A 21,280-nucleotide genomic window follows, 5' to 3' on the forward strand; every position below is an offset into this window, starting at 1 on the left:
CCATTTAAGAGGTAAGTCAGATCATATCAATCCAATGTCTTCCTATTAGACTCAGAGTAAAAGCCCAGATCCTTCTACACAGACTGCAAGGTCTTCCACTATCTCCCTCACCTCCCCTTTGCTCACATTGCTCATGCTTGTGCACACTGATCCATCCACACTGGCCACCATTATGGTCTTCAAACACCCCAGGCATGCTCCTACTTTACAGGCTTTATTCCCTTTCCCTCTCCATACAGACAGCCCTTCACACAGACACCTGCTTAGCTTTCTCTTCCACCTCCTTCCACTCAAATCTCACTTTCTCTCTGGGGGTTATACTATCTACTCTATTCAATATTGCAAATGGCTTCCCTCACCCCCTCTTCCTCCACAATTCTGAATCTCTTTACCCTGCCTGCTCTCTAGTTTCTATAGTACTTATCATTCTCACGTATAATACATAATTCATACTTTAATGTTTATTGCTTCTTTTCTGACTCCCCCATAAGAAGGTTATCTCTTCTAGAGCAAGGATCTTTGTCTATTTTGCTCATTGGGTATCCTAACAATTCAGAATAATACTGGGCACCTAGTACACACTCAATGAATAGTTGTTGAATAAGTGAATGGCAGGGATTTATCTATCCCTATTCACCTCTACTACAGAAGAAACACCTAAGTGGCAAGGGACTTAGTACAGGATGAACATGACTGGTATTCTATCATTTTAGGCATACAAATCACCTTCAAATACACAGCGGCAAGTTAAGCAGCACATACTATGGAGAACTCGGTGCATGTTTTACATTTATCTAGATCGTGGGTATATACAAAAGAATCATAGATATAATTCTCTACCTTCAGCATAACCTCTTGGTTGTAACTGGTTAATGAACAAACCTAATTTACTTAATTAGAAAAATTACAACTCTTCATAAGGCTTTATGACATTGTTCACAAACTTGAGTATGCACTAAAATCACCCGGAGGGCATATTATAACAGTGAATGCTGAGTTCCATCTGTCAGAGTTTCTGATTCAGTAGGTCAAAATTGGACCAGAGAATCTCCATTTCCAACAGGTTCCCTGGTGATGCTAACACTGCTACACCACACTTCGAGAATCATTGCTCTATGATCATGGTTCATAACCCTGGCTGCACACTAAAGTCATCTGAATTTTTATTAATTAAAAAAATATGTATTGATGACTAGGCATTGAACCCATAGATGTATATTTAATTACCATGGGGTAAAGCCCCATCAATTTGATGATAATGTCCATCCACAGAAGCATCAATGTTCTAGAACTATCCAGAATTAAAGTTTTCATATTCAACCTATAGATCAAGGAAATAGTGTTCAAGGTCAACAGGCCCTTTGCAGTGAGCAGTGCATTATATCAGTCAATTGATCTTGTTTCCTTCTAGCGCGATTTTTAGGCTTTGAGAAAACATTCCTTCTACCATAATTTTTGGACTTTAATTTGAGAAAATAAACTAGGGCATTATCTTCTTTTCAGTTCCCATCACTATTCTAACTTATAATAGACAAGACAGGAAAGGAAAATGCAAATTTACAAATCCAGGTATACTCCCTTCGGGATTCAGTGACCTTTGGAACAAATGATGGTTTTGTTCTTTCCTTTTTATTAATGATTTCAATTAATAACTCCAGGAAGACCAGCATCTCCCTCTTGATTTTCTACACCCTTAGCCCATAATTTTAGTTTTTAATGTTCCTCACAAGGACAAGGATTGGAGAGCCTACTGTGACCACTTCCCAGATGCTATAGTTCCACTGCAACCCAAAGACTGTCAATGTTGAGAACTGATGGAACCCTGCCCCCCACATTTGCATTCAGTGGCTCACAGATAACTTTACCAGCCCAGGTACCAGTAGATAGTACTAAAGGATGGCATGCTACTCTGTGCTCTGAAGATTGCAGTTCTTCTGGATTACACCGACATGGTCAAACATTTTACTGAAATGGACCCGCTCTGTCAATGTGGTTGGGTCAGTAGGGCTTCCACACCTAAATAGCATGCTCTGCTAGAATGAGCTCTCATTCAAGAACATATAGGGCTTGCTGTCACCTTTCAGGAAACAGTTTAGTTTGAGGTTCTTTTCCTGCAGGAAATATCCATCTGGAACATTTCAATCTATGACAGAAGCTCTAATAAGGTGGATCCTAAAAGAGGAAGAAATCTGGATTCCTTTTTCTCAGGATGCTCATTGGCTTCACACATATTTTTTACCTACACTCTAGCTATCACCTCTGTATACAAAGGAAATTTCAGAATAAAGCTATGGGTAGCCCCCAAAGTTGCTGTCATGTTCCTTTTCATGGGGCAATGAGCCCTACTAAAATATGCTCCATTGGCATTACTAAGTGTGGTCATTCAAATCATTATTTTCCTAGTAATAAAAATCTACTCTAGGTTGATAAAATATCTATACCATATAGTCATAAAAGGGCTGGCATTTTTTAAAAAATATTCTTCTTTAAAGGGAATTTACTTTTTGAGCTAGAACTTTCTTCTCCAAACATCCCAAGGAAAGAGACTATGTTTTATTCATTTGATTTTTACATTCGCCCTCCTAGTCTAGCATACCATGTGGAAAGCACTGATTGAATGTTAAATTGAATTAAATTCCTCCCATTCATTCTATTTCTACTTACACAAAATATGTCTCTCTGGTGTTTCTATCTTTCTCATTGGAGATACATAAAATAAATATAATAACTCTTGAACACGAAAATTATTCAAATGTTTGATGACAGCTATTTTGTTCCTACCCTTTTGGTGTTCTTTATTTCAAACTAAACATCTTTAACTCCTTTAACTGTTTTCATATGTTAGAGAACCAACAATCCTTACTGCCTCACTACTTGGTCTTAGATCAGAGATTCTTAAGCTAAAGTCCATGAACACATAGGAAATTCATATATGAGTTTCAGGAATGCTGTAAACCTTCTGAAATTGTATATAAAATTCTGTGTATATGTGTTTTTTTTTTCTGGAGAGATATCTATAGCTTCTTTGAGAGTCCTAAGGAGATAATATCTGTGATCTCCCGAAGATTAAGAATCACTGATGGAAAAGTTATCCAGTTTGTCATTGTTGACCTTGAATTGTGGTTCCCAAACTTGCATATAATGCTGCAGTACAACCAGAGAGAGCACAGAGGAGTTGGTATTTCTCTTGTCAAGACAATATTTTTCTATCAGTGCAACTCAAGCTTCCGGCACTTCTTCTAATTGTCATTTGATACTCTTAGTTAATGTAAAATTTATTTGTAAATAAAACTACTAACTCTTGCCGGCATACACGTGGACACACACACACACATTTGGACACAGAAAACTACACATAATCATTTTCAAGTTGGTTTTCACAGCTACTTTTATATATCATTTAGTGTAAAATACATATTCTACATTTATATCTGTCAAAATTCATCATGCTGACTTGGCTTTTCATACTTACAGACATTTGCTTGAATCTTATTTCTTACATTAATTAACCTTTCTGGTTTTTAATCATTTATAAATTTGATAACCATGTCTTCTCTCTCATCTTCCAAGTTGTTGATAAAACTGTTAACAGCCCTGTACCAGTCCATAAAAGACATCTTTTCCCATTGCTATGAATCCATTAAGATTCATACTCTTTGGGAGTTTTTCAGTGGATTATATTGCTGTGCCAATAAATACCTTCCTGGTATTTTAGAAGAAATACCATGAAAGATTTTGGTAATGCCTAAATAAAGTTAAGGGCTTTCTCTATCAACAACATGTAATTTGCTAATCCTGTCACCATAGAAAATAAGGCTGGTTTGGACAAAACCTTACTAAACACAGTATAATCAGTTGACATCAGTTACTGCCTTTTCCTTTTCAAATTTTTGCTTGGTAATTCTAGAACAAGTATATCTTAATTTTTATTTAACTAGAATTTTAAATTAGTGTACTTTTAATAAATTTTATGAAGATTAAGACTTTAGGAATGGGGTTTAGAAACAGAATCTTACAAAGCCCATTATTTACACACAAGATTAATTATGAAAAAATACAAAAAACTGTTACCTTTGAGTTTCTAAAAGTCATTGTCCTTTTTCAAAACTGTTCCCAGTCATGATTTTGAACTAAGAAACACCGTATAGTATATCTTACGTAATAACATTTGGCAAGAGATTAATGGAAACATTTTTGTTAAATAAGTATAATTTATAGAATATTGTATTTAAAATTTTATTTTATAGTAAATAAGATTTTTGGTTTGGCATATGTAATTCTTCACATGTGTGGGGTATAGATTAATAAGCCAGGATAGCAAATAGATTCAAATTGCTGCCAAAGAACTTTATATAGAACATCTTTCTTGCCCACCTAGTCACATTTTAGCTTCCATACAGGGAGAAAGAAAATATAGAAGAAAGACAGCATCCACCAATATACTGACAGGGTTGGAAGACCACGCAAATATTTTGTAAAGAAAAGTCATACTCGGCCCCTTGGTTTTGCTTTCCCAGAAAACGGAAATATATATATATTTTTTCCTTCTGAAATATATGTTTCCAAGAAAGTACTTCCCGGAATTAAACAAAAATCTAATGAAGCCATATTTTCATATACCACATGATGCACGTGTGTGTGTTTGGCGATGCCTATCTCCCCCAAATGACACAGAACTACTATATGTGAATATATCAATCATGCTCATATCAAAATGAAACCTCTGCCTGGAAAAGTACATACTATCTTCCTAAAAATAATGACCTAAGAAGCACATTCCTTCTAATGTTTAAAATCTTATGGGAATATGCTCAACCTTCAAGCTTCTTGTTCAGTGAAATTTGTGCTGTAATAGGGGAAGTGGGGAATTGGAAAGATAATTTGTGTGTGTGTGCGTGAGAGAAGACACTAGTGTATTCCTATCATAAAAGCTGGGAAAGGAATTTTGTGTATTTGTGACTGGGTAAAGAAAGAGGTCCTATATTGGTGCTCAAAAAAAAAAAAAGGAAGAATTCTTATTTTAATGATGAAACGATACAGATTAACTATAGTACAGTAGTTACAGAAACTACTAGCAATTTTCCTTCATTATTGCAAGGTTTCAGAATATATGCAAAGTGCCCAATGCATATTAACTTTTAGGTCAGCATGATCATGCAATTTTCTCCATGGTAAGTATAATCTTGGGATATAATAATATGGGATTTCCATTTCCCACAATCAGGCTCATGGAAACTAGAATCTTTGTGGGATGCCCAATTATTTCACTGCTAGAAGGTCAAGAAGGACACTGATGCTTCCAAAATATATAAACAACCAAGAATTATTAAATTCTATGTTGGTGAACATAGAATTTCATAGAAATTATGATTGCTTCTGAAGTTTGTCCCATTTATTCAGAATGCTGAACAATGTATTAATAAGCTATGGATTCTAAACCATCTTCTCCCATTTACAGTATTTAGTCTGAAAATATTCCAGCATAAGTGAAATAAACTTTCTGATAGGGTATTGGAAACAGTTCCAAATATGATATTTTGAATTAAGTAGAATTAATAGTATTTAAAATAAGTAAATATTTGTATTTTTATTGACTAAATTGCATAGACAGATTTGCTTAAGTTTTCTTTTTCTGGATCTTCATTTATTAATCTTTTAAACAAAAAAAAATCATAAGGATTCATCTTCTTTATTAATCTTTAAAACGGAAATTTTTACCTCAGAGAAGATTTTATTTATTTATTCATTCATTCATTCATTCATTCAGGGGAAGAAAGAGATGGAGAGAGAGGGCAGGGGGAGGGGCAGAAGGAAAGGGTGAGAGAGAATCTTAAGCAGGCTCCCTGGCCAGTGTGGAGCCCAACGTGGGGCTCAATCTCACAACCCTGAGATCATGATCTGAGTGGAAACCAAGAGTCAGACACTTAACCCAGTGAGCCACCCAGGTGCCCCCTCTCAGAGCAGATTTTAAAAATATATAAACATTCCACCTGTCTTAACAGAGCTACTCCCTGAGTTATCAGCATCTTCTGATTAGAAATCTATATATTTGTGGGGCGCCTGGGTAGCACAGTCGTTAAGTGTCTGCCTTTGGCTCAGGGCGTGATCCCAGCATTCTGGGATCGAGCCCCGCATTGGGCTTCCTCCGCTGTGAGCCTGCTTCTTCCTCTCCCACTCCCCCTGCTTGTGTTCCCTCTCTCGCTGGCTGTGTCTCTCTGTCAAATAAATAAATAAATAAAATCTTAAAAAAAAAAATCTATATATTTGAGCAAAGGTAGGGATAGTTACACAGTGAAAGCTACTGGTGATGTTTCCCCCCCTACTTTTAACACAAAGTTTTAAAGTTTGAGGGGTCTCAGGATTTAAGTGGAGTTGAGCAAATCTCTCATTCTGAATGAAATTAAATGACCATTGGCTTTTTAAATTTTTTAATTCTTTTATTTCCCAGTCATCATGCCAACACTAGTAAAGAGCTCTCTCTCAAATCATGTCTCTGGTAACTTTCAAAATCAAAGAAGACAGTGAAATAGATTAAATATCTCTAAAGTCATTTGTCTTCAAATATTACAAATAAAGATTTTAAAAAGTCCATCTATGCTACTGAATTTTAATTGCAGCTTTTATGAGAACATCTCTCCCACTCTTCCTTATTGAAAATGGACCATTTTGACTTTGGCAGTTAAATTAGTTTTCTTTTCTTTTCATTTTTTTGACTTCACCTTAAAATTGTTTCCATGGAAAAATGCCTTCCATCTTCCAAATAGCCAACTTAGGAACAAATCTATGCCTCACAACCTGGTTTTTAAGTGGGTAACTTATTATATTAAAAATGTCTATCTTTTAGTGACATGCTGGTGTCATTATTTATAGTAATAATAAGTTCTAACTGCCACTTTTCAATGCTAGGTTTAATTACAGATCTTAGAAGGCACCATAGAGATAATTTATTCTAATAGTTACAAGCACTTAAAAATATATTTCTAGGTCCATTATCTCTTAAAAAAAAAAAGTCCACTAAACCCAGTCTAGAAATACATAATAGCGGTGTTTACTGTTGAATGGGAGTGAGGATGGGGGTGAGGGACAGGTTGAGAGATGTTTGCCTATTCACTTTCCATTCTGATCCCTAGGGTCCTCTGAGGTATATCTGTGGAAGCTTTGACTGAACGTGTCAGATCTAGTCTATCCACTTCATTTAAAGATATAAAATAGATTCAGAAAGGGGAAATAACTCGCAGAAGTCAACACCCAGTCAGTGGAAATAAAGATTTCAGTCTGATCTAACGAATTACTTAACTATCTTGCTTTGAATAGTGTTGGCTTATACAAGTGTGGCTAGCTATATCTAATACGTGAGCCCTTTTTCACTATTCTCGCTCGGCAAAACTGGTAAAAATTGGTATTAAGTGGATTTCAATGTATAAAAATACCTGGCCACACAAAAGGTATCATTGAATATTTCCACTTTAAGTCCTAATAGCTTTGATTAGCTTTCCCATGAAAATAATCGGCTCTTCACTAAACCCATCGTAAGGATTCACTTGGGAAAAACTTCTCTTCTAAAAACAAAGGAATCCTAGGGCACCTGGACGGTCGTGATACCTGGGTTGTGAGATCAAGCCCCATATTGGGCTCCACACTCAGCGGGAGTCTGCTTGAGCTTCTCTCTCCCTCTGCCCCTCCTGCTCCTGCTCTCTCTCACTCTCAAATAAATAAATAAATAAATAAATCTTAAAAACAAGGGAATGCTATCTTTGTGTTGACTGTGAAACAGAACTGTTCTGAAATTTCAAGGCCTACTGTCCAGTTGGTTGTTGGATGGGAACAAAAGGAAAACGAGGACAGGGAGAGGTTCTAATTGCTATGAAATTTTGTTCCAGTACAATTTTGGGCTTTCTCTAATAGGTATTCTTATTTTGTTGTTGTTTTTCCTGTTTTTCAAAGTGGAGTGAATCCTAGCTGCCTGCTTGCTTACATTGGTGTTTTGAGCCATGATTTTCAGGTTTATCGAAATGGAGAGCATGAGAAAATCCTCAGGAAATGCCTTTCTGCCGGTTTAGCATTAGCTGTAACAAATGGACTCACAGAATCTTCTCAGTCTTCAGTTTTCTCATTATGTACCCTGGTTGCTAAGGAAAACATACTTGTTTTTAACATTACCAACAGGGAAATTATCAGAAATATCTTTTAAAAATGCAGTTTTTCAAGGAAAAAATACACTGATGCCACCAGTTCTTCAAAAATTATGCCATACATATCAGTAATCCCCATTTGTGAACTTCTTATAGTCTATACATTAGATAATGGCAGTTTATAAACAGAAATGAGTTTTAATAGTTTCTGAATGAAGTCATAGTCATTTATCAGGCCAAGTCAATAACCCCTATTTAGTTTATGATATCTCTAAAATATTATATATTTACAATGAACAACCAGAGGGAATATTATGACTTCAAACGAATAATGCTTCCATACAGAATTTTAATGACATACTACTTTTGATAGAAGTAATATTAGCAGATAGAAAATTACAACAAATTTATCAACATTTTCAAAGTGATCTTTTTAGGTATTTCTTAAATTGGAATAACTTTAAAATTCCTTTTAAAGAAAAATGACTTTGAGTTATTTTTATAATAATATTTAAACTGTATAGGTATAAATAATGTGTATAGGACATAAAGCTCTTATACATCTCACGCATCTTTAAAAAAACCCTACAAAACCAAAAAGTAAAATTCAAACATTAAAAGTGATTTTTTTTTCTCACACTATATAAATATGGCAAGCACTTTTGAGTTGAGATGTTAACAACATACCTACTTTGTGGAGATTTAATGATACATTTTTCCCTTTTCTGAATGTCTGCAAATCTTTGGTTGGTTGACACAAATTAATATTCATTTAATGGGAAAGAATAATTTATATGTAAAATCTACACTGCTTCTTTTCTGATCCACAGCAACAATGATTAGAATACCATAGCACTTCTATGTAGTACCAAAGAATCATAGGCATACCTCAGAGATACTGTAGATTTAGTTCCAGACCACTGCAATAAAGCAAATGTCGCAATAAAGCAAGTCAAAGGAATTTTTGATGGTTTCCCAGTGTATACAAAAGTTATGTACCCTATTACCATAGTATATTAAGTGAGCAATAGCATTATGTCTAAAAAACACTGTACATACCTTAATTTAAAAAACTTCATTGCTATAAAATGCTAACCATCATCTGAGCTTTCAGTGAGTCATAGTCACTGATCACGGGTCACTATAACAGATACAATAATACTTAAAAAGTTTTAAATACTACGAGAATCACCAAACACGGAGACAGGAAGTGAGCAAATGCTGTTGGAAAAATGGTACCAATAGACTTGCTCCAGGCAGGGTTGCCACAAACCCTCGATTTATAAGAAATGCAGGGTCTGGGAAGTGCAATGAAGCGAAGCACAATAAAATGAGGTATGCCAGCATACCCACAAATGAACACTGTTTGAATAGCACCTATCGGTTCATAGCAAAGAAGTTGTCATCTGTGAAAAATGCTTAAATTAGTCTTTTTAAGTTTTGTGATTGAGAATACAGAATGGAAACATTATTGTAGAAAGCTTGTAAAACCAAATAATACATTTTGGCTCCTCTCGGGTTTGACATGCTCTAGTCTACTCTTGCTGAAATCTTGAATCTCCACGGTTTTTTAATAACTGTATTGCGATAAAATTTATATCCAACAAACTGTGCCCATTTAAAGAGTACATTTCCATGAGTTTTAAGAGATGTATCCACCTGAGAAACCACCATCACAAGATACAAAAAGTTGTTTCCATTAACTCCAGAAGTGTCCTTACGCCCCTCCTGCAGTCCATCNGTCTGCTTTCTATCACTATGGATCAGTTTGCATTTTAGAGTTTTATTTAGGTGGAACTATTCAATATGCACTATTTTGTGTCTGGCTTCTTTCACTAAGAATAATGACTTTGAGTTTCATCTATGTTGTGTGCGTGATCAGTTTTGGGTTTTTTTAGATTTTATGTATTTATTTATTTAAGAGAGAGAGCGAGAGCAGGAGAGAGTAGGAGCAGGAAGGTGGGGAGAGGGAGAAGCAGACTCCCTGAAAAGCAGGGAGCCTGACAGGGGGCTGGATCCCAGGACCCTGGGTTCATGAATTGAGCCAAAGTCAGACACTCAACCGACTGAGCCACCAAGGCGCCCGAGTTTGTTCCTTTCTCTTTGCTGTGGAGCTTGAATCTGTGATTTTATTCTGCTGTATATCTAATAACACTAGAGCTTAAGAATCTCTACGTTTGATGGGTGGTTCCTTGGCAGATGACCTAAAGACACATGGTTCTGAAGCGGTGAAAAAGGACCAACAACGGTTTCATCTGTTCCATAGGTAGCGGGAGCAGTGAGCGGACCCCAGAGAGCCCAGAGCAGCCCAATAGTCCTACTATGGGGCGGCCAGGGGCAGTTACCATCATACCCCAGGAAGAGGCGCCCCTACTGCAGCCGGCCCCGGTCACCTTCCCCGCAACCCTGAGCACCGAGGACAAGACCCACCAGCCGCCACAGCCCTTGCCATAAGCACTGCAGACACCAAGCCCAGCACCCATGGGCAGCAGTGCAGGGAGTGGCAGCCAGGTGGCCTCACATCACTGGCGCCTGCCTGGGGTGACAAGAAGGTCATCACAAGGAAGGTTTTGAGAAGAGTCAAATGGTTCAGTGTAAGAAATGGATGCGGTTTCATCAACAGGAATGACATCAAGGAAGTGTATTTGTACACCAGACGGCCATAAAAAAGAAGAGGCCCAGGATGTTCTTTGGCAGTGTAGGAGATGGGGAGATGGTGGAGTTTGATGCTGTTGAAGGAGAAGAGGGTGTGGAGGCAGCTTCTGTGACAGGCCCTGGTGGAGCTCCAGTGCAGGGCAGTAAATATGCAGCCCACCATAACCATTACAAATGCTCTCCACATTACAGGGGTCCTCCACGCAACTGCCAGCACAACTACTAGAAGAGTGAGAGCAGGGAAAAGGAGGAGGGCGGGGAAAATGCTCCAGAAGCCCATGTCCCACAGCGCCGCCCTCCGGCAGGTGAGGATTCCCACCTCACTATAGGCAGAGGCCCTACAGACTCGGATCGCAGTCCTCCAATCCTCCTGTGCAGGGAGAGGTGATGGCAGGAGCTGGCAATGGGGGTGCAGGGGAACAAGGTAGACCAGTGAGACAATATGCATCGGTGTTCAGATCACAATTCCAAAGGGGCCCTCCTAGCCAACGACAGCCTAGGGAGGTCGGCAATGACGAAGATAAAGAAAATCAAGATGAGACCCAAGGTCTGTAAGGTCAGTAGCCACTTCAATGCGTAGGTACAGCTGCAACTTCAATTACCTGCACAGATGCCCGGAAAACCCTAAAGTACAAGAGAGCTAGGAGACAAAAGCAGCAAGCAGATCCACCAGCTGAGAATTCATCAGCTACCAGGCTGAGCAGGGTGGGGCTGAGTAAATGCTGTTTTACCATCTCTACCATCATCTGGTTTAGTCATCCAACGCGAAGAAATGCATATGAAATTCCAGCAACAAGAAATGAATAAAAGATTGGAGATGAAGACCGTAAGTGCTTGCTTTTTGCCCATTGACCAGATAAGTAGAACTATCTGCATTACCATGGGGTTTTTATTATTTTTACCTAAAGATATCTCTTTTCGGTAATGACAAATATGTTTTTTTCAATACACCTTCAGAAGGTTTTTAACTGTTTCATATCTAGTCGAGATTTTTTAAGATCCACATTTTTCATTTGTAATGAGAGTTTACAACTTGATATTTAAAAAAAAAGTCAACAAACAGCAAGCACCTATTAATAAAGTTCTTAAATTGTCAAACAGAAAAAAAGGATCAATAACTGCTGCGTTAAGAGACAGAGGTCTACAGAAACCTCTCATTTTAATCTTGCTAAGTCATCAGATATTATGGGAGATTATTCCCATCTCAATTCCGTCTTTAAGAAAGCACGTTTCTTTTGTTACTGTAGATGTCTTTCTTACTAAGAATTCAGACTAAGATCAGAACAGTGAAGTTTTCTTTTCAGTTGAGTTATAAAAAATAAAGTCTCTCCAGAAATATTTTTCTTTTTTATTATTGATCAGTTAAGGTTTCTAATCACTTAGTGAAATTACTCTCAGATGAAGACACACACGTCTATTTCAAACTGGAGGTTAAAGCCTTAATCTCATCATATATGTAGTCCTTATAGTGGTGCTTCCGCAGCCCATTTAGCGTTCCTCCACTTGGGACTAGTCATGGAAAAATTGTAACACCTTAGGTTCCATGAAATAAGTGAAGATGTGAGTGCTGGTATGCACAGAGTGGTCAAACAACCACATTTGCTTTTCAAAAAATATTGGTTGAGTTCTAATTTTCAGCTCAGTTTAAATCTATTTTCTCTCCTAATTTTTGCAAAAAGGTGAATGTAAAATCATCATATTTTATTTTATTTACCAGGTATGGAACTATAAACATGAAATTATCCAATGAACAATTTCCACTAATTCATGGTTTTTAAAAATTTTCATAGATAAAATAACTTTCCAAAATAATCCCTCCTTCTGTTTCTTACTGTATCAAATAGGAAAATGGAAGTCACACTAATTTAATTTAATCCCAGAATTCTTAATTTGGCAAGAAAAACAGACAAGTTAATAAAGATCTAAAACCTTCATCTTGAGTGGAAGTCATCTCTAAATTTCCCACAAATAAAAATGGCTTTTTTGGTGGACAATTTTAAAGAGGCATTGATTTTCTTTTCTTTCCTTTTTTTTTTTTTTGCAAAACACAGAACTCTAAAACCTGAGGGTGATGAATGGATAAATCAGAAAGCCCCGGGGCAAAACAGGAATGCATAGTTCTGACTGAGTGTTCATATGAAACTTCCTACTTTTAATTCTATATCTGAGTCTATCTGAGGGATCCATCTCCATGACAGGTTGATACCACTTTATTATGACAGTTGACACTTGATAGTACTCAGGGGCAGAGAAATGGAGAAGTTGACCAAACACCATGACAAATCTCTCCTTCCAAAATTTAGGAATTATATATTCTCTTGATCTCAGACCCCCTAGGCAGCAAAAATCCATGATGAAATGTTTTGAATGAAAAATTCTACTTCTGTAATTAGAAGGCAACAAGGCAATAAACATGAAGCCCTACCTTTTACAATTAGAATTGGTTCTAACTGCTCTGCATATTAGGGTGCAAAAGTCTTTATGAAATTGGCTTTCAATTCTCTACATGTAGTTCATCCCCTGGTACTCAAATTCTAGCCCTCAGAATATAGGGTTCTTTTTTAAATAATAGAATGTATGTGCCAATTTCTGCCTATGAGAAATAGCCCTTTCTGCTCATTTAATTGTGCTTAAAATGGAAAATATAAGACAGAAGATACAAGCCCTCAATATTATTTGTGACGAAATCCTCTCATTTAAATGTATTTAAAACCAGATTCTAAATGTTTCTACTCTTAATATAGGAACTGTGTGGCACAAGGAATCAGAGTAGAAAGTCAAGAGTTAACATTTTTAATCCTAGCCTTCCTTGACTGAAGGTGGTACATAAATTGACCAGAGGAAAATTGGGACAGTCCCAGGTCTAGCAACGTCTTTTGCTTTATATTCTATTTTCAAAAGCTGCAGACATAGTTTGGCTCCTATTCTTCTTAACCTTTAGCTACTTCTAACCTTTAAAGAGGTACCTTGACTTTAGGCTGGTATATGTAATGTTTGAAGTGTTCACTATAAATCCAAGTTTCCTTTTCTTGCTCTCAAGGAATCTTCTGTGTTTCCACAGTAACAAACCTTAACAATCTCTGGGGCGGGGTGGGGGGGTGCTCTAACATATCTTTCTGCATTTCAAACATTGAGTTGGGTGAGGTGATAGAGTATAATCATTAAGCATGTGAACTCTGCAGCCAAAATACATAAATCTAAATTCCAACTCCACAGACAGTTACTTACTCTGTCAATGCCCTAATCTTTTCATCTGTAAAATGTAGGTGATATAAGTGTCTAGCATACGGAGTTTAAGCGAGGTGATACCTAGGTATTCCTCACATATTATGTTCAATACATACTAGTTATTATTATTATTATTATTATTATTACAAAACATTTTACATTTGCTTCATTTTAAATCTTCCAGAGAATCTATGATTTTAGGTTTTATCACCCTGATCACTTATAAAACATTCACTTATTACAAATATGGCTATCCCCAGAGTTCTCGACTTTTCGAGATATGGTTGGAAACAACTTAAGAAGTATTAGAAAGCCTCTTCTAATACTTGAAGAGACTTCAGTTTTCTGTAAAGCACCATATGCTATAATTATTTTTGTGACCTGAATGTGACAATTCTGTTAAAAATAGTACAAGTTATGTTAAAAATATCTTTTTATTTCTGTGAGCTGGAGTCTTAGGAAAGCGTGCTCTCATTTCAAATAATTACTTCATATTGGTCACTCTGAATTCCCCTTAGGAACATAAAATGAAGACTTTTTTGAAAAAATGCACTGTGTACTGATCGTAATGAAACATTTTTTTTTCCATTGAGAAACAAAGTTCCCCATTTCAGGCAATAATTCTTTATCATTACGTAGAAAGCGGTGCTCTAGAGGAGAACTAAAAGATAATGCATTGCATCATTTACAAAAAAAATCAGAAGAGGAAGGCACAGCCACTTCAAGTCATCAGTATTCCTTTCCATACACTATGGTCATGAAGTCTTGTATTTTAGTTTTCCATCTATTACTTTAAGCACATAAAAGCTGCCCTTTCTTATCAAATTCATACTGATGGAAAGAGAAGTCATGTCAGAAGCTTAAAGATAAAACACAGCATTTTAAAGGAAGAGACAATGTTATTTTGGCTGGACTTATATTTTTTTGATGTGAATTAAAAATTGAAATCATCCAACATTTGGTATTTAGAGAGAGGGCAGTTAGTATAGAATAATGAGAATCAGTCACTGTATATATATATTTGTCTAACTACGTAATTTTCCAAACCAATATTTCAGACTTAGTAACTTTCAGCTGAATATTTAAAGTCAATTTGGTTGGTTTTCCTCTTGGTTGTAAAATATTTCATAATAGACCTATATAGTTTCTGATAAAATATCAACCTATTATATCATAAGTATTTAGTCAGCATCTGACGGATGATAAACAATTTATCAGGCTTCAAGAAATTAAAAAATGTGTGAAACACACAATTCCCTCTCAGAGAGCTCAATCTTTTTGCATCTGAACTTTTATTACAAAACAAGAAACTTTAAGATTCTTTATCGAGGTTAATTTTATAGTTGCAGTCCTGTTTCCTAATTACACACCTGCTATAATTTGTTTCACCTGTCTGACCCCTGTCAGAGGCATCATTGTGTGGTCATCTTGGGAGCAGACTGTTCTTTGGTCTGCCCAGACATGCTCAAAAATTGATCAATGTAGCATTTTATATTTCTCTTGATGACTTCAACATTTTTATATCTACTTGGTTATATTCACCACCAAGCCTTCATTCCCTTTATTTTCCAGAAATATTTTATGAAAGAAATCAGTAAATAAGATATATATTACAAAAATATGACACAATTAAAACTGTGTTTGGTTAAGGATAAACTAATTAACCCAGCAACCGAGGCTATGCTAATGGTTGGACTAGTGACATAGCACATGTGGAATGATCAGACAAGACATTTTGCAAATAGTTATTTGAATATTTCTATATTCTATACTTATGCTATATAAATAATATAATGAATAATAGATTATATATTATAAATAGTCTCAGAGATAATTTATGCTCTTTTATAGAATCACAGGTTATTCAAACTCACACCTTCCATTCGGATGATTTAAAAAAAAAAAGAAAGAAAAAGAAGAAAATAATCCAGTTGAATGGAAATAAAAAAGATTCAGGAAAACTCACATTTGACATTCAAAGAATCTTATTAATTTGCTAAGGCCTAATATTTCAACAAAAGTATTACACAACAACTATTCTGTGGTAAATATGGTCAAAAAGCTAAAACTAAATGTAGTTTCAGTGGAAAATTCTGAAAATTAATTAGGATAATTCTATACTATGTTTCCAGATTTTTGTCTTTTTCTCTGTCATAATTTTCAGTATTCATCCTATATAAGTACCTGCAGTTTAAACGTTATATCATTCTTAAGTTATGTTTAATAGAGTAATTCAAAGAAATACAAACAAAAATTAAGCTTTAATAATTCACTTACCTGTCTTCACATGAGTTTCAGAAGACTGAAGAAAACATCTCTATTTCCATTTCTCCATGGATAGGAAATCCAACTAGAAAGGAAGACATTCAGGAAATGTTGATATTCTTAAGACAGTGGTCTTCCTTCTGTATTTACTTTCAAATTCTGCTCAAAAAGAAATTAACTAGTTTCTCCCAAAAGCCAGTCATCCCATATCCTCTCCCTAAGGCTGATTCTCTTTTGTTTTCAACAATTTTAATTATTTCTCCCCTTTCTTATATAAAAGAAAATATACATGGAAAGATTAATACCTATGTAACAGACCTTTCTGTATAAGTATATATAAGTATAGCCAAGAATCTGACTAAATAAAATATTTTCCTGAAATTTTTTCTTGCACGGTATTATTTTAATATGTAGTACTTTGGCTCTTTATACCAAAAGAGATTAAAAAAAATTCTCAATATGTTAAAACCTACCTAAATTCATTATTTCTGGGATGATCATTATTTGAATGCTCATCTTTATTTTTCTAGTCATTTAAAGAAAAAAAAAAAAAACCAAAATTTTTTTCCCAAAAGAAAATAATCCATATACTCTGACATCTCAGAACAAGAGATAATAACTTCCTTTTGCATTTCTGTTGTTCTCCAATCATGGAAGAAATTATGAATCTCAAGTAAAATAGCAATGATAATAATTAATCAATTTGAGTGATCTTAGAAGACTATCAATTCTTTAGGATGACTTATGAGTAGGCTTTTATAGGAATTCACTATTGGTTTTCTACTGATTGGTTTATGATTGGAGAAGACATACACCTAGGATCTAAAATTTAGAAGATCAAAATATAAAATGTTGAGTGTAGATGAATTTATCAATCTTGTGATCAACTGGTAAACTTTTCCTTCTTATTACCATGGATGTTTAATTTATAAATATCCAAATATCCAAAGCACTTTTTAATTACAATATTTTTATAAATGGAAAAATAACTATATTTTCCAGGAATCATTTCAGAGAAACAAAAGTGAAATTTCACTTTTAATATAATATAAAATATTATATTAATATAAAGAACATAGTATTAATATAAAGAACAGAAATTCCACTGTTATACAGGCAAATTTCCTATATTAACCTGAAAAAGTTTACAAATAAATTGTGTAAAATATGCTCACTCTTACTTTTATGCTTTCACTGTTTTCCTTATATTCTCTTTTCAATTAATAGTATTCTTTTAAAAAGTGGCTATAATAGGGGGGCCTGGGTGGCTCAGTCAGTTAAGCTCTGATTTCAGTGCAGGTCATGATCTCAGGGTCCTAGGATGGAGCCTGGCACTGGTTCTGCACTCATCAGGGAGTCTGCTTCTCCCTCTCTCTCTCTTTGCCCTCCCCCCCCCCACTTGTGCTCTCTCTCTCAAATAAATAAATAAAATCTTTAAAAAAATAAAATAAAAACAAAAAGTGGCTATAATAATAAAATATGTGTATGTGGCTGTTCTCTGCCTCAAATAGCTTCCTTTAAAATTGTCTGAATAATGGTTCAGTGAATTTGTGAAATCACATTGTCTTGCTGTCTAATAAATTATAGAAATATAAATAATAATACTTGTCCATCAAAAATCAATATTTAGATGTTAAAGTTCCCACCATTTCTTACAAATTTGATTTTCTTTCCAAGCTTCAGTAATTCTGAATGTATCTTATTTTAGATGGTGGTGAAATGTGTCAGTTTCCTAAGGTAACAGTGGATCTCCAGAAGATAATGAACATTACCAAATATCAAAACACTCAGTGGTTCAAAAAAAAAATCATTAATTATAACTCTGCTTTTCCCAAAAAACCATAAGATATATAAAAACGAAATGATTTAAAAATTCTTGGTGATATACTGGGGCAGCTAAGTAGGTCAGTTACGTGGCCAACTCCTGGACTCAACTCAGGTCATGATCTCAGGGTCGTGAGATCAAGCCCCACATCGGGCTCTGTGCTCAGTACCGAATCTGCTTAAGAGTCTCTCTCATCCCCCCTCAGTCCCTCCCCTGGCTCAAGCACTCGCTCTCTCAAATAAATAAATAAATAGATAAATAGATAAATAGATAAATAAATAAATAAATAAATAAATAAATAAATAAATAAAATCTTTAAAAAAAAAAGATGCTTGGTGATATAATCCTCTCTGGTTTTGGTCTTCACTCTAAGGATGAACTTTTGTTCTATTGTTTGAATAGCATCTCAGAGTTGACCCCATGACAAAGGACAGAGTTATAACTGGAATACCAGGTCTCGTTTAACTGAATTATTTTCTTCTGTACTCTCGATTTTTCCACTGTAATGCAAATGTCAGGTGTTTTGTTGGTTGTTTGCCCCCAAAACTCAGTGGCTTTAGAGTTGGGAGAGTAATTACAGCCACAACAGTGCATTATAACAGGATTTGAGATTACTCAATTTTACTGAGAAATAAACCAATCATTGGAGATCCTGCTGGCTCATTTAGATGACCTTACTTGAAAACTAAAATAAAGCCCTTTAGTAATGGACATGTGGTTGTGGATGTGTTCCTAAGAACATGTTTTTAGGGGGACTACTATTCCAGAATGAAGTTGGCTCTTCTCATTTTTTATGAGCAGTAAAATGCTTTTCCTAAAGTTGAGCAAAATTTTGAAGAGGTGATTTGTATAAAAACAAAGTATGTCTGAAGTCTCAAGTGTCATAAAGTGATGTCAACCAAGAAATTACATTTCCCATTTTATTTTCCTAATAATAGCTATATTTATAGAGAAGTTAGTATGCTCCAGTTACAAAATAGAAAGAGAACATGAGAAAATTAATGATATCATTCACAAAATCTGAAAACAAGTCAGAAAAGAAGGATTCATTAAAATAATGCCTGTATTTATCAACCCTTCTATTAAGCTGATATATATTAAATGTTTAAAATCAATTTTTTAAAGGCACTGGCTTGAAAGTAAAAGGACCTGAAAGTTCTCCAATTAATCTAAGAACCATGACATTTTTCACAAAGGACAATTAAATCTATGGGTTTCAATATCGTTTTTAAGGACAATAGGGATATAATATGAGCCTCAATAGAAGTAGTCAAAGAGAACTTCCACATGTACCTCTAAGATCACATCTACCAACATACCTATATCTCTGTTACTATGGACAAAATATTCATATTCCAATACATTATATTTAACCCTCTCTTGTCTACTCAGTTTCCCCTCCCTCTGCTTCATTATCAATTTTTTATCTTTGCTGTATCATTTTGATTAGTATAAAAACCTGATACAATATATGCCATATTAAATTTTATATTTGTGTACACATTCTGCTCCAGTTAATGCCCCATTTCTTTGCATCCTTATGCAATACAACTCACTGAAAATACCATCTCTACTTGTTATCCTTCATTTACTGTTTTAGCCAGTATAATGAGACCTTCTCCCATACTACTCCAACAAACAGCTATTGTCAAGGTCAACAGTGACCAACACATTGCTAAATCCAATGGCTTACTTCTCAAGACAGTCGATCATTTATTCCATCATGAACTCTCTCCTCACTTGATTTTCAAGACATAAATTTCTCTCAATTCTCCTCCTATCTCCATTATTTCTACTTTCTTTCCCAATAACCTATAAATATCGGGAAGCCCCAGGATTTAGGTCTCAGACTTCTCCTTTACCTGCATTCACTCTATAGCAGACCCCATTCACTCTCATTGTAAGTATTATTTATATGCTTAGGATTCCCCATTTCATATCTCTGAGCTGACTATTGCTCTGAATTCTAGACTTTCATGTACAACAAATGAGTCAACATCGGTAGTTTGATATCTAATATTCATTTCAAACTTAACATGAATAAAACTAATCTTTTGATTCCTTACCTCTCCCAACAACTCTTCCTCATCCACCCTCATTTGGAGTATTCTGTTTCCTCTATTTCTTTCATACACCATATCCAATCTATCAGCAAATTCTATTGGCTTGAGTTTCAAAAAAGATCTGGAACTTCACCCTCAGAATTTCTACAGCTACAAGCAAATTCCAAGCCATCACTGTCTCTTATCTGGATTACTGCAATAATATATAACTGGTATCCCTGTTTTTGTCCTTGCTCCCTACTCTGCTTCTGTAAATAAAATCATGTCACTCATATAAAAATCCTCTAATGAATTCCCTTCTCAGGGTAAATACCAAAATCCAAACAATGTCTTATGACTCTACATGTTCTGGCCTCCCCCAGTTACCTTCCTGATAACTCATCCACTCTCCCTCTCCCCTGTCCTAAACTCTACTCTGTCATACACACCAAGTATTCTTGGAGGGCTGAAATACTCTAAGCACATTTTTGGCTTAGTTGTTTGCAATAGGTCTTTCCTTTGCCTGAAATTCTGGTCTTTGGATAAGCCTGCAGTTCAGTTCTTCACACCTTTCAGGTCTCCACTCAAATGCTCTATTTGCAGTATACCCCTCACACACACACAAACCCCAAACTTCCTATTCTCTTGACCCATTTTATTGTATTTGTCAGAGTTTTACTATTTCCTTACCTGTTTGTTTACTGAATGTCTCCTCTTGCAAAAATAAAAGGTCACTGAGGGCAAGGACTGCCTTCACTGCTGTATGTAACCCAGAACCTCTAAGAGTTTCTGACATGCAGAAGGCATTCTGTAAATCTCTTGAATGGCTGGGGAGAAACCTCCATGTTTTCTTTCCACCTTAAAACTTAACCCATGATATGTTTCCTAATACATATACCATTAGCTTTGAATTCCCTACAAAATTGTCCACCTACATTCTTCTAATTTCTCACTTTGGGACTGACAACTGTTCATTATAGGGAAGATTTTATATCTAATCACTAAAAAGAAATTTTAGAATTCAGTCTTAAAAGAAAATAAAGGTACAGAAATATCTGATGGAAATACAAATGTTTTTTAATTCTAAATTAAATATTTTAAGTTTAAATGAAATCAAACTACTTCTAAATTAA

The 21,280-nt window shown here is 35.3% G+C and overlaps 1 pseudogene; it reads left to right on the forward strand.

Moving 5' to 3' along the window:
• Positions 1 to 11,506, forward strand: part of LOC103671888 — a 28,997-nt pseudogene extending 17,491 nt beyond the window's left edge.
• The last annotated feature ends 9,774 nt before the right edge of the window (positions 11,507 to 21,280 follow it).

Source organism: Ursus maritimus, unplaced genomic scaffold (genome assembly GCF_017311325.1).
Source record: "Ursus maritimus isolate PB19 unplaced genomic scaffold, ASM1731132v1 scaffold_6, whole genome shotgun sequence".
NCBI classification, from domain to species: domain Eukaryota; kingdom Metazoa; phylum Chordata; class Mammalia; order Carnivora; family Ursidae; genus Ursus; species Ursus maritimus.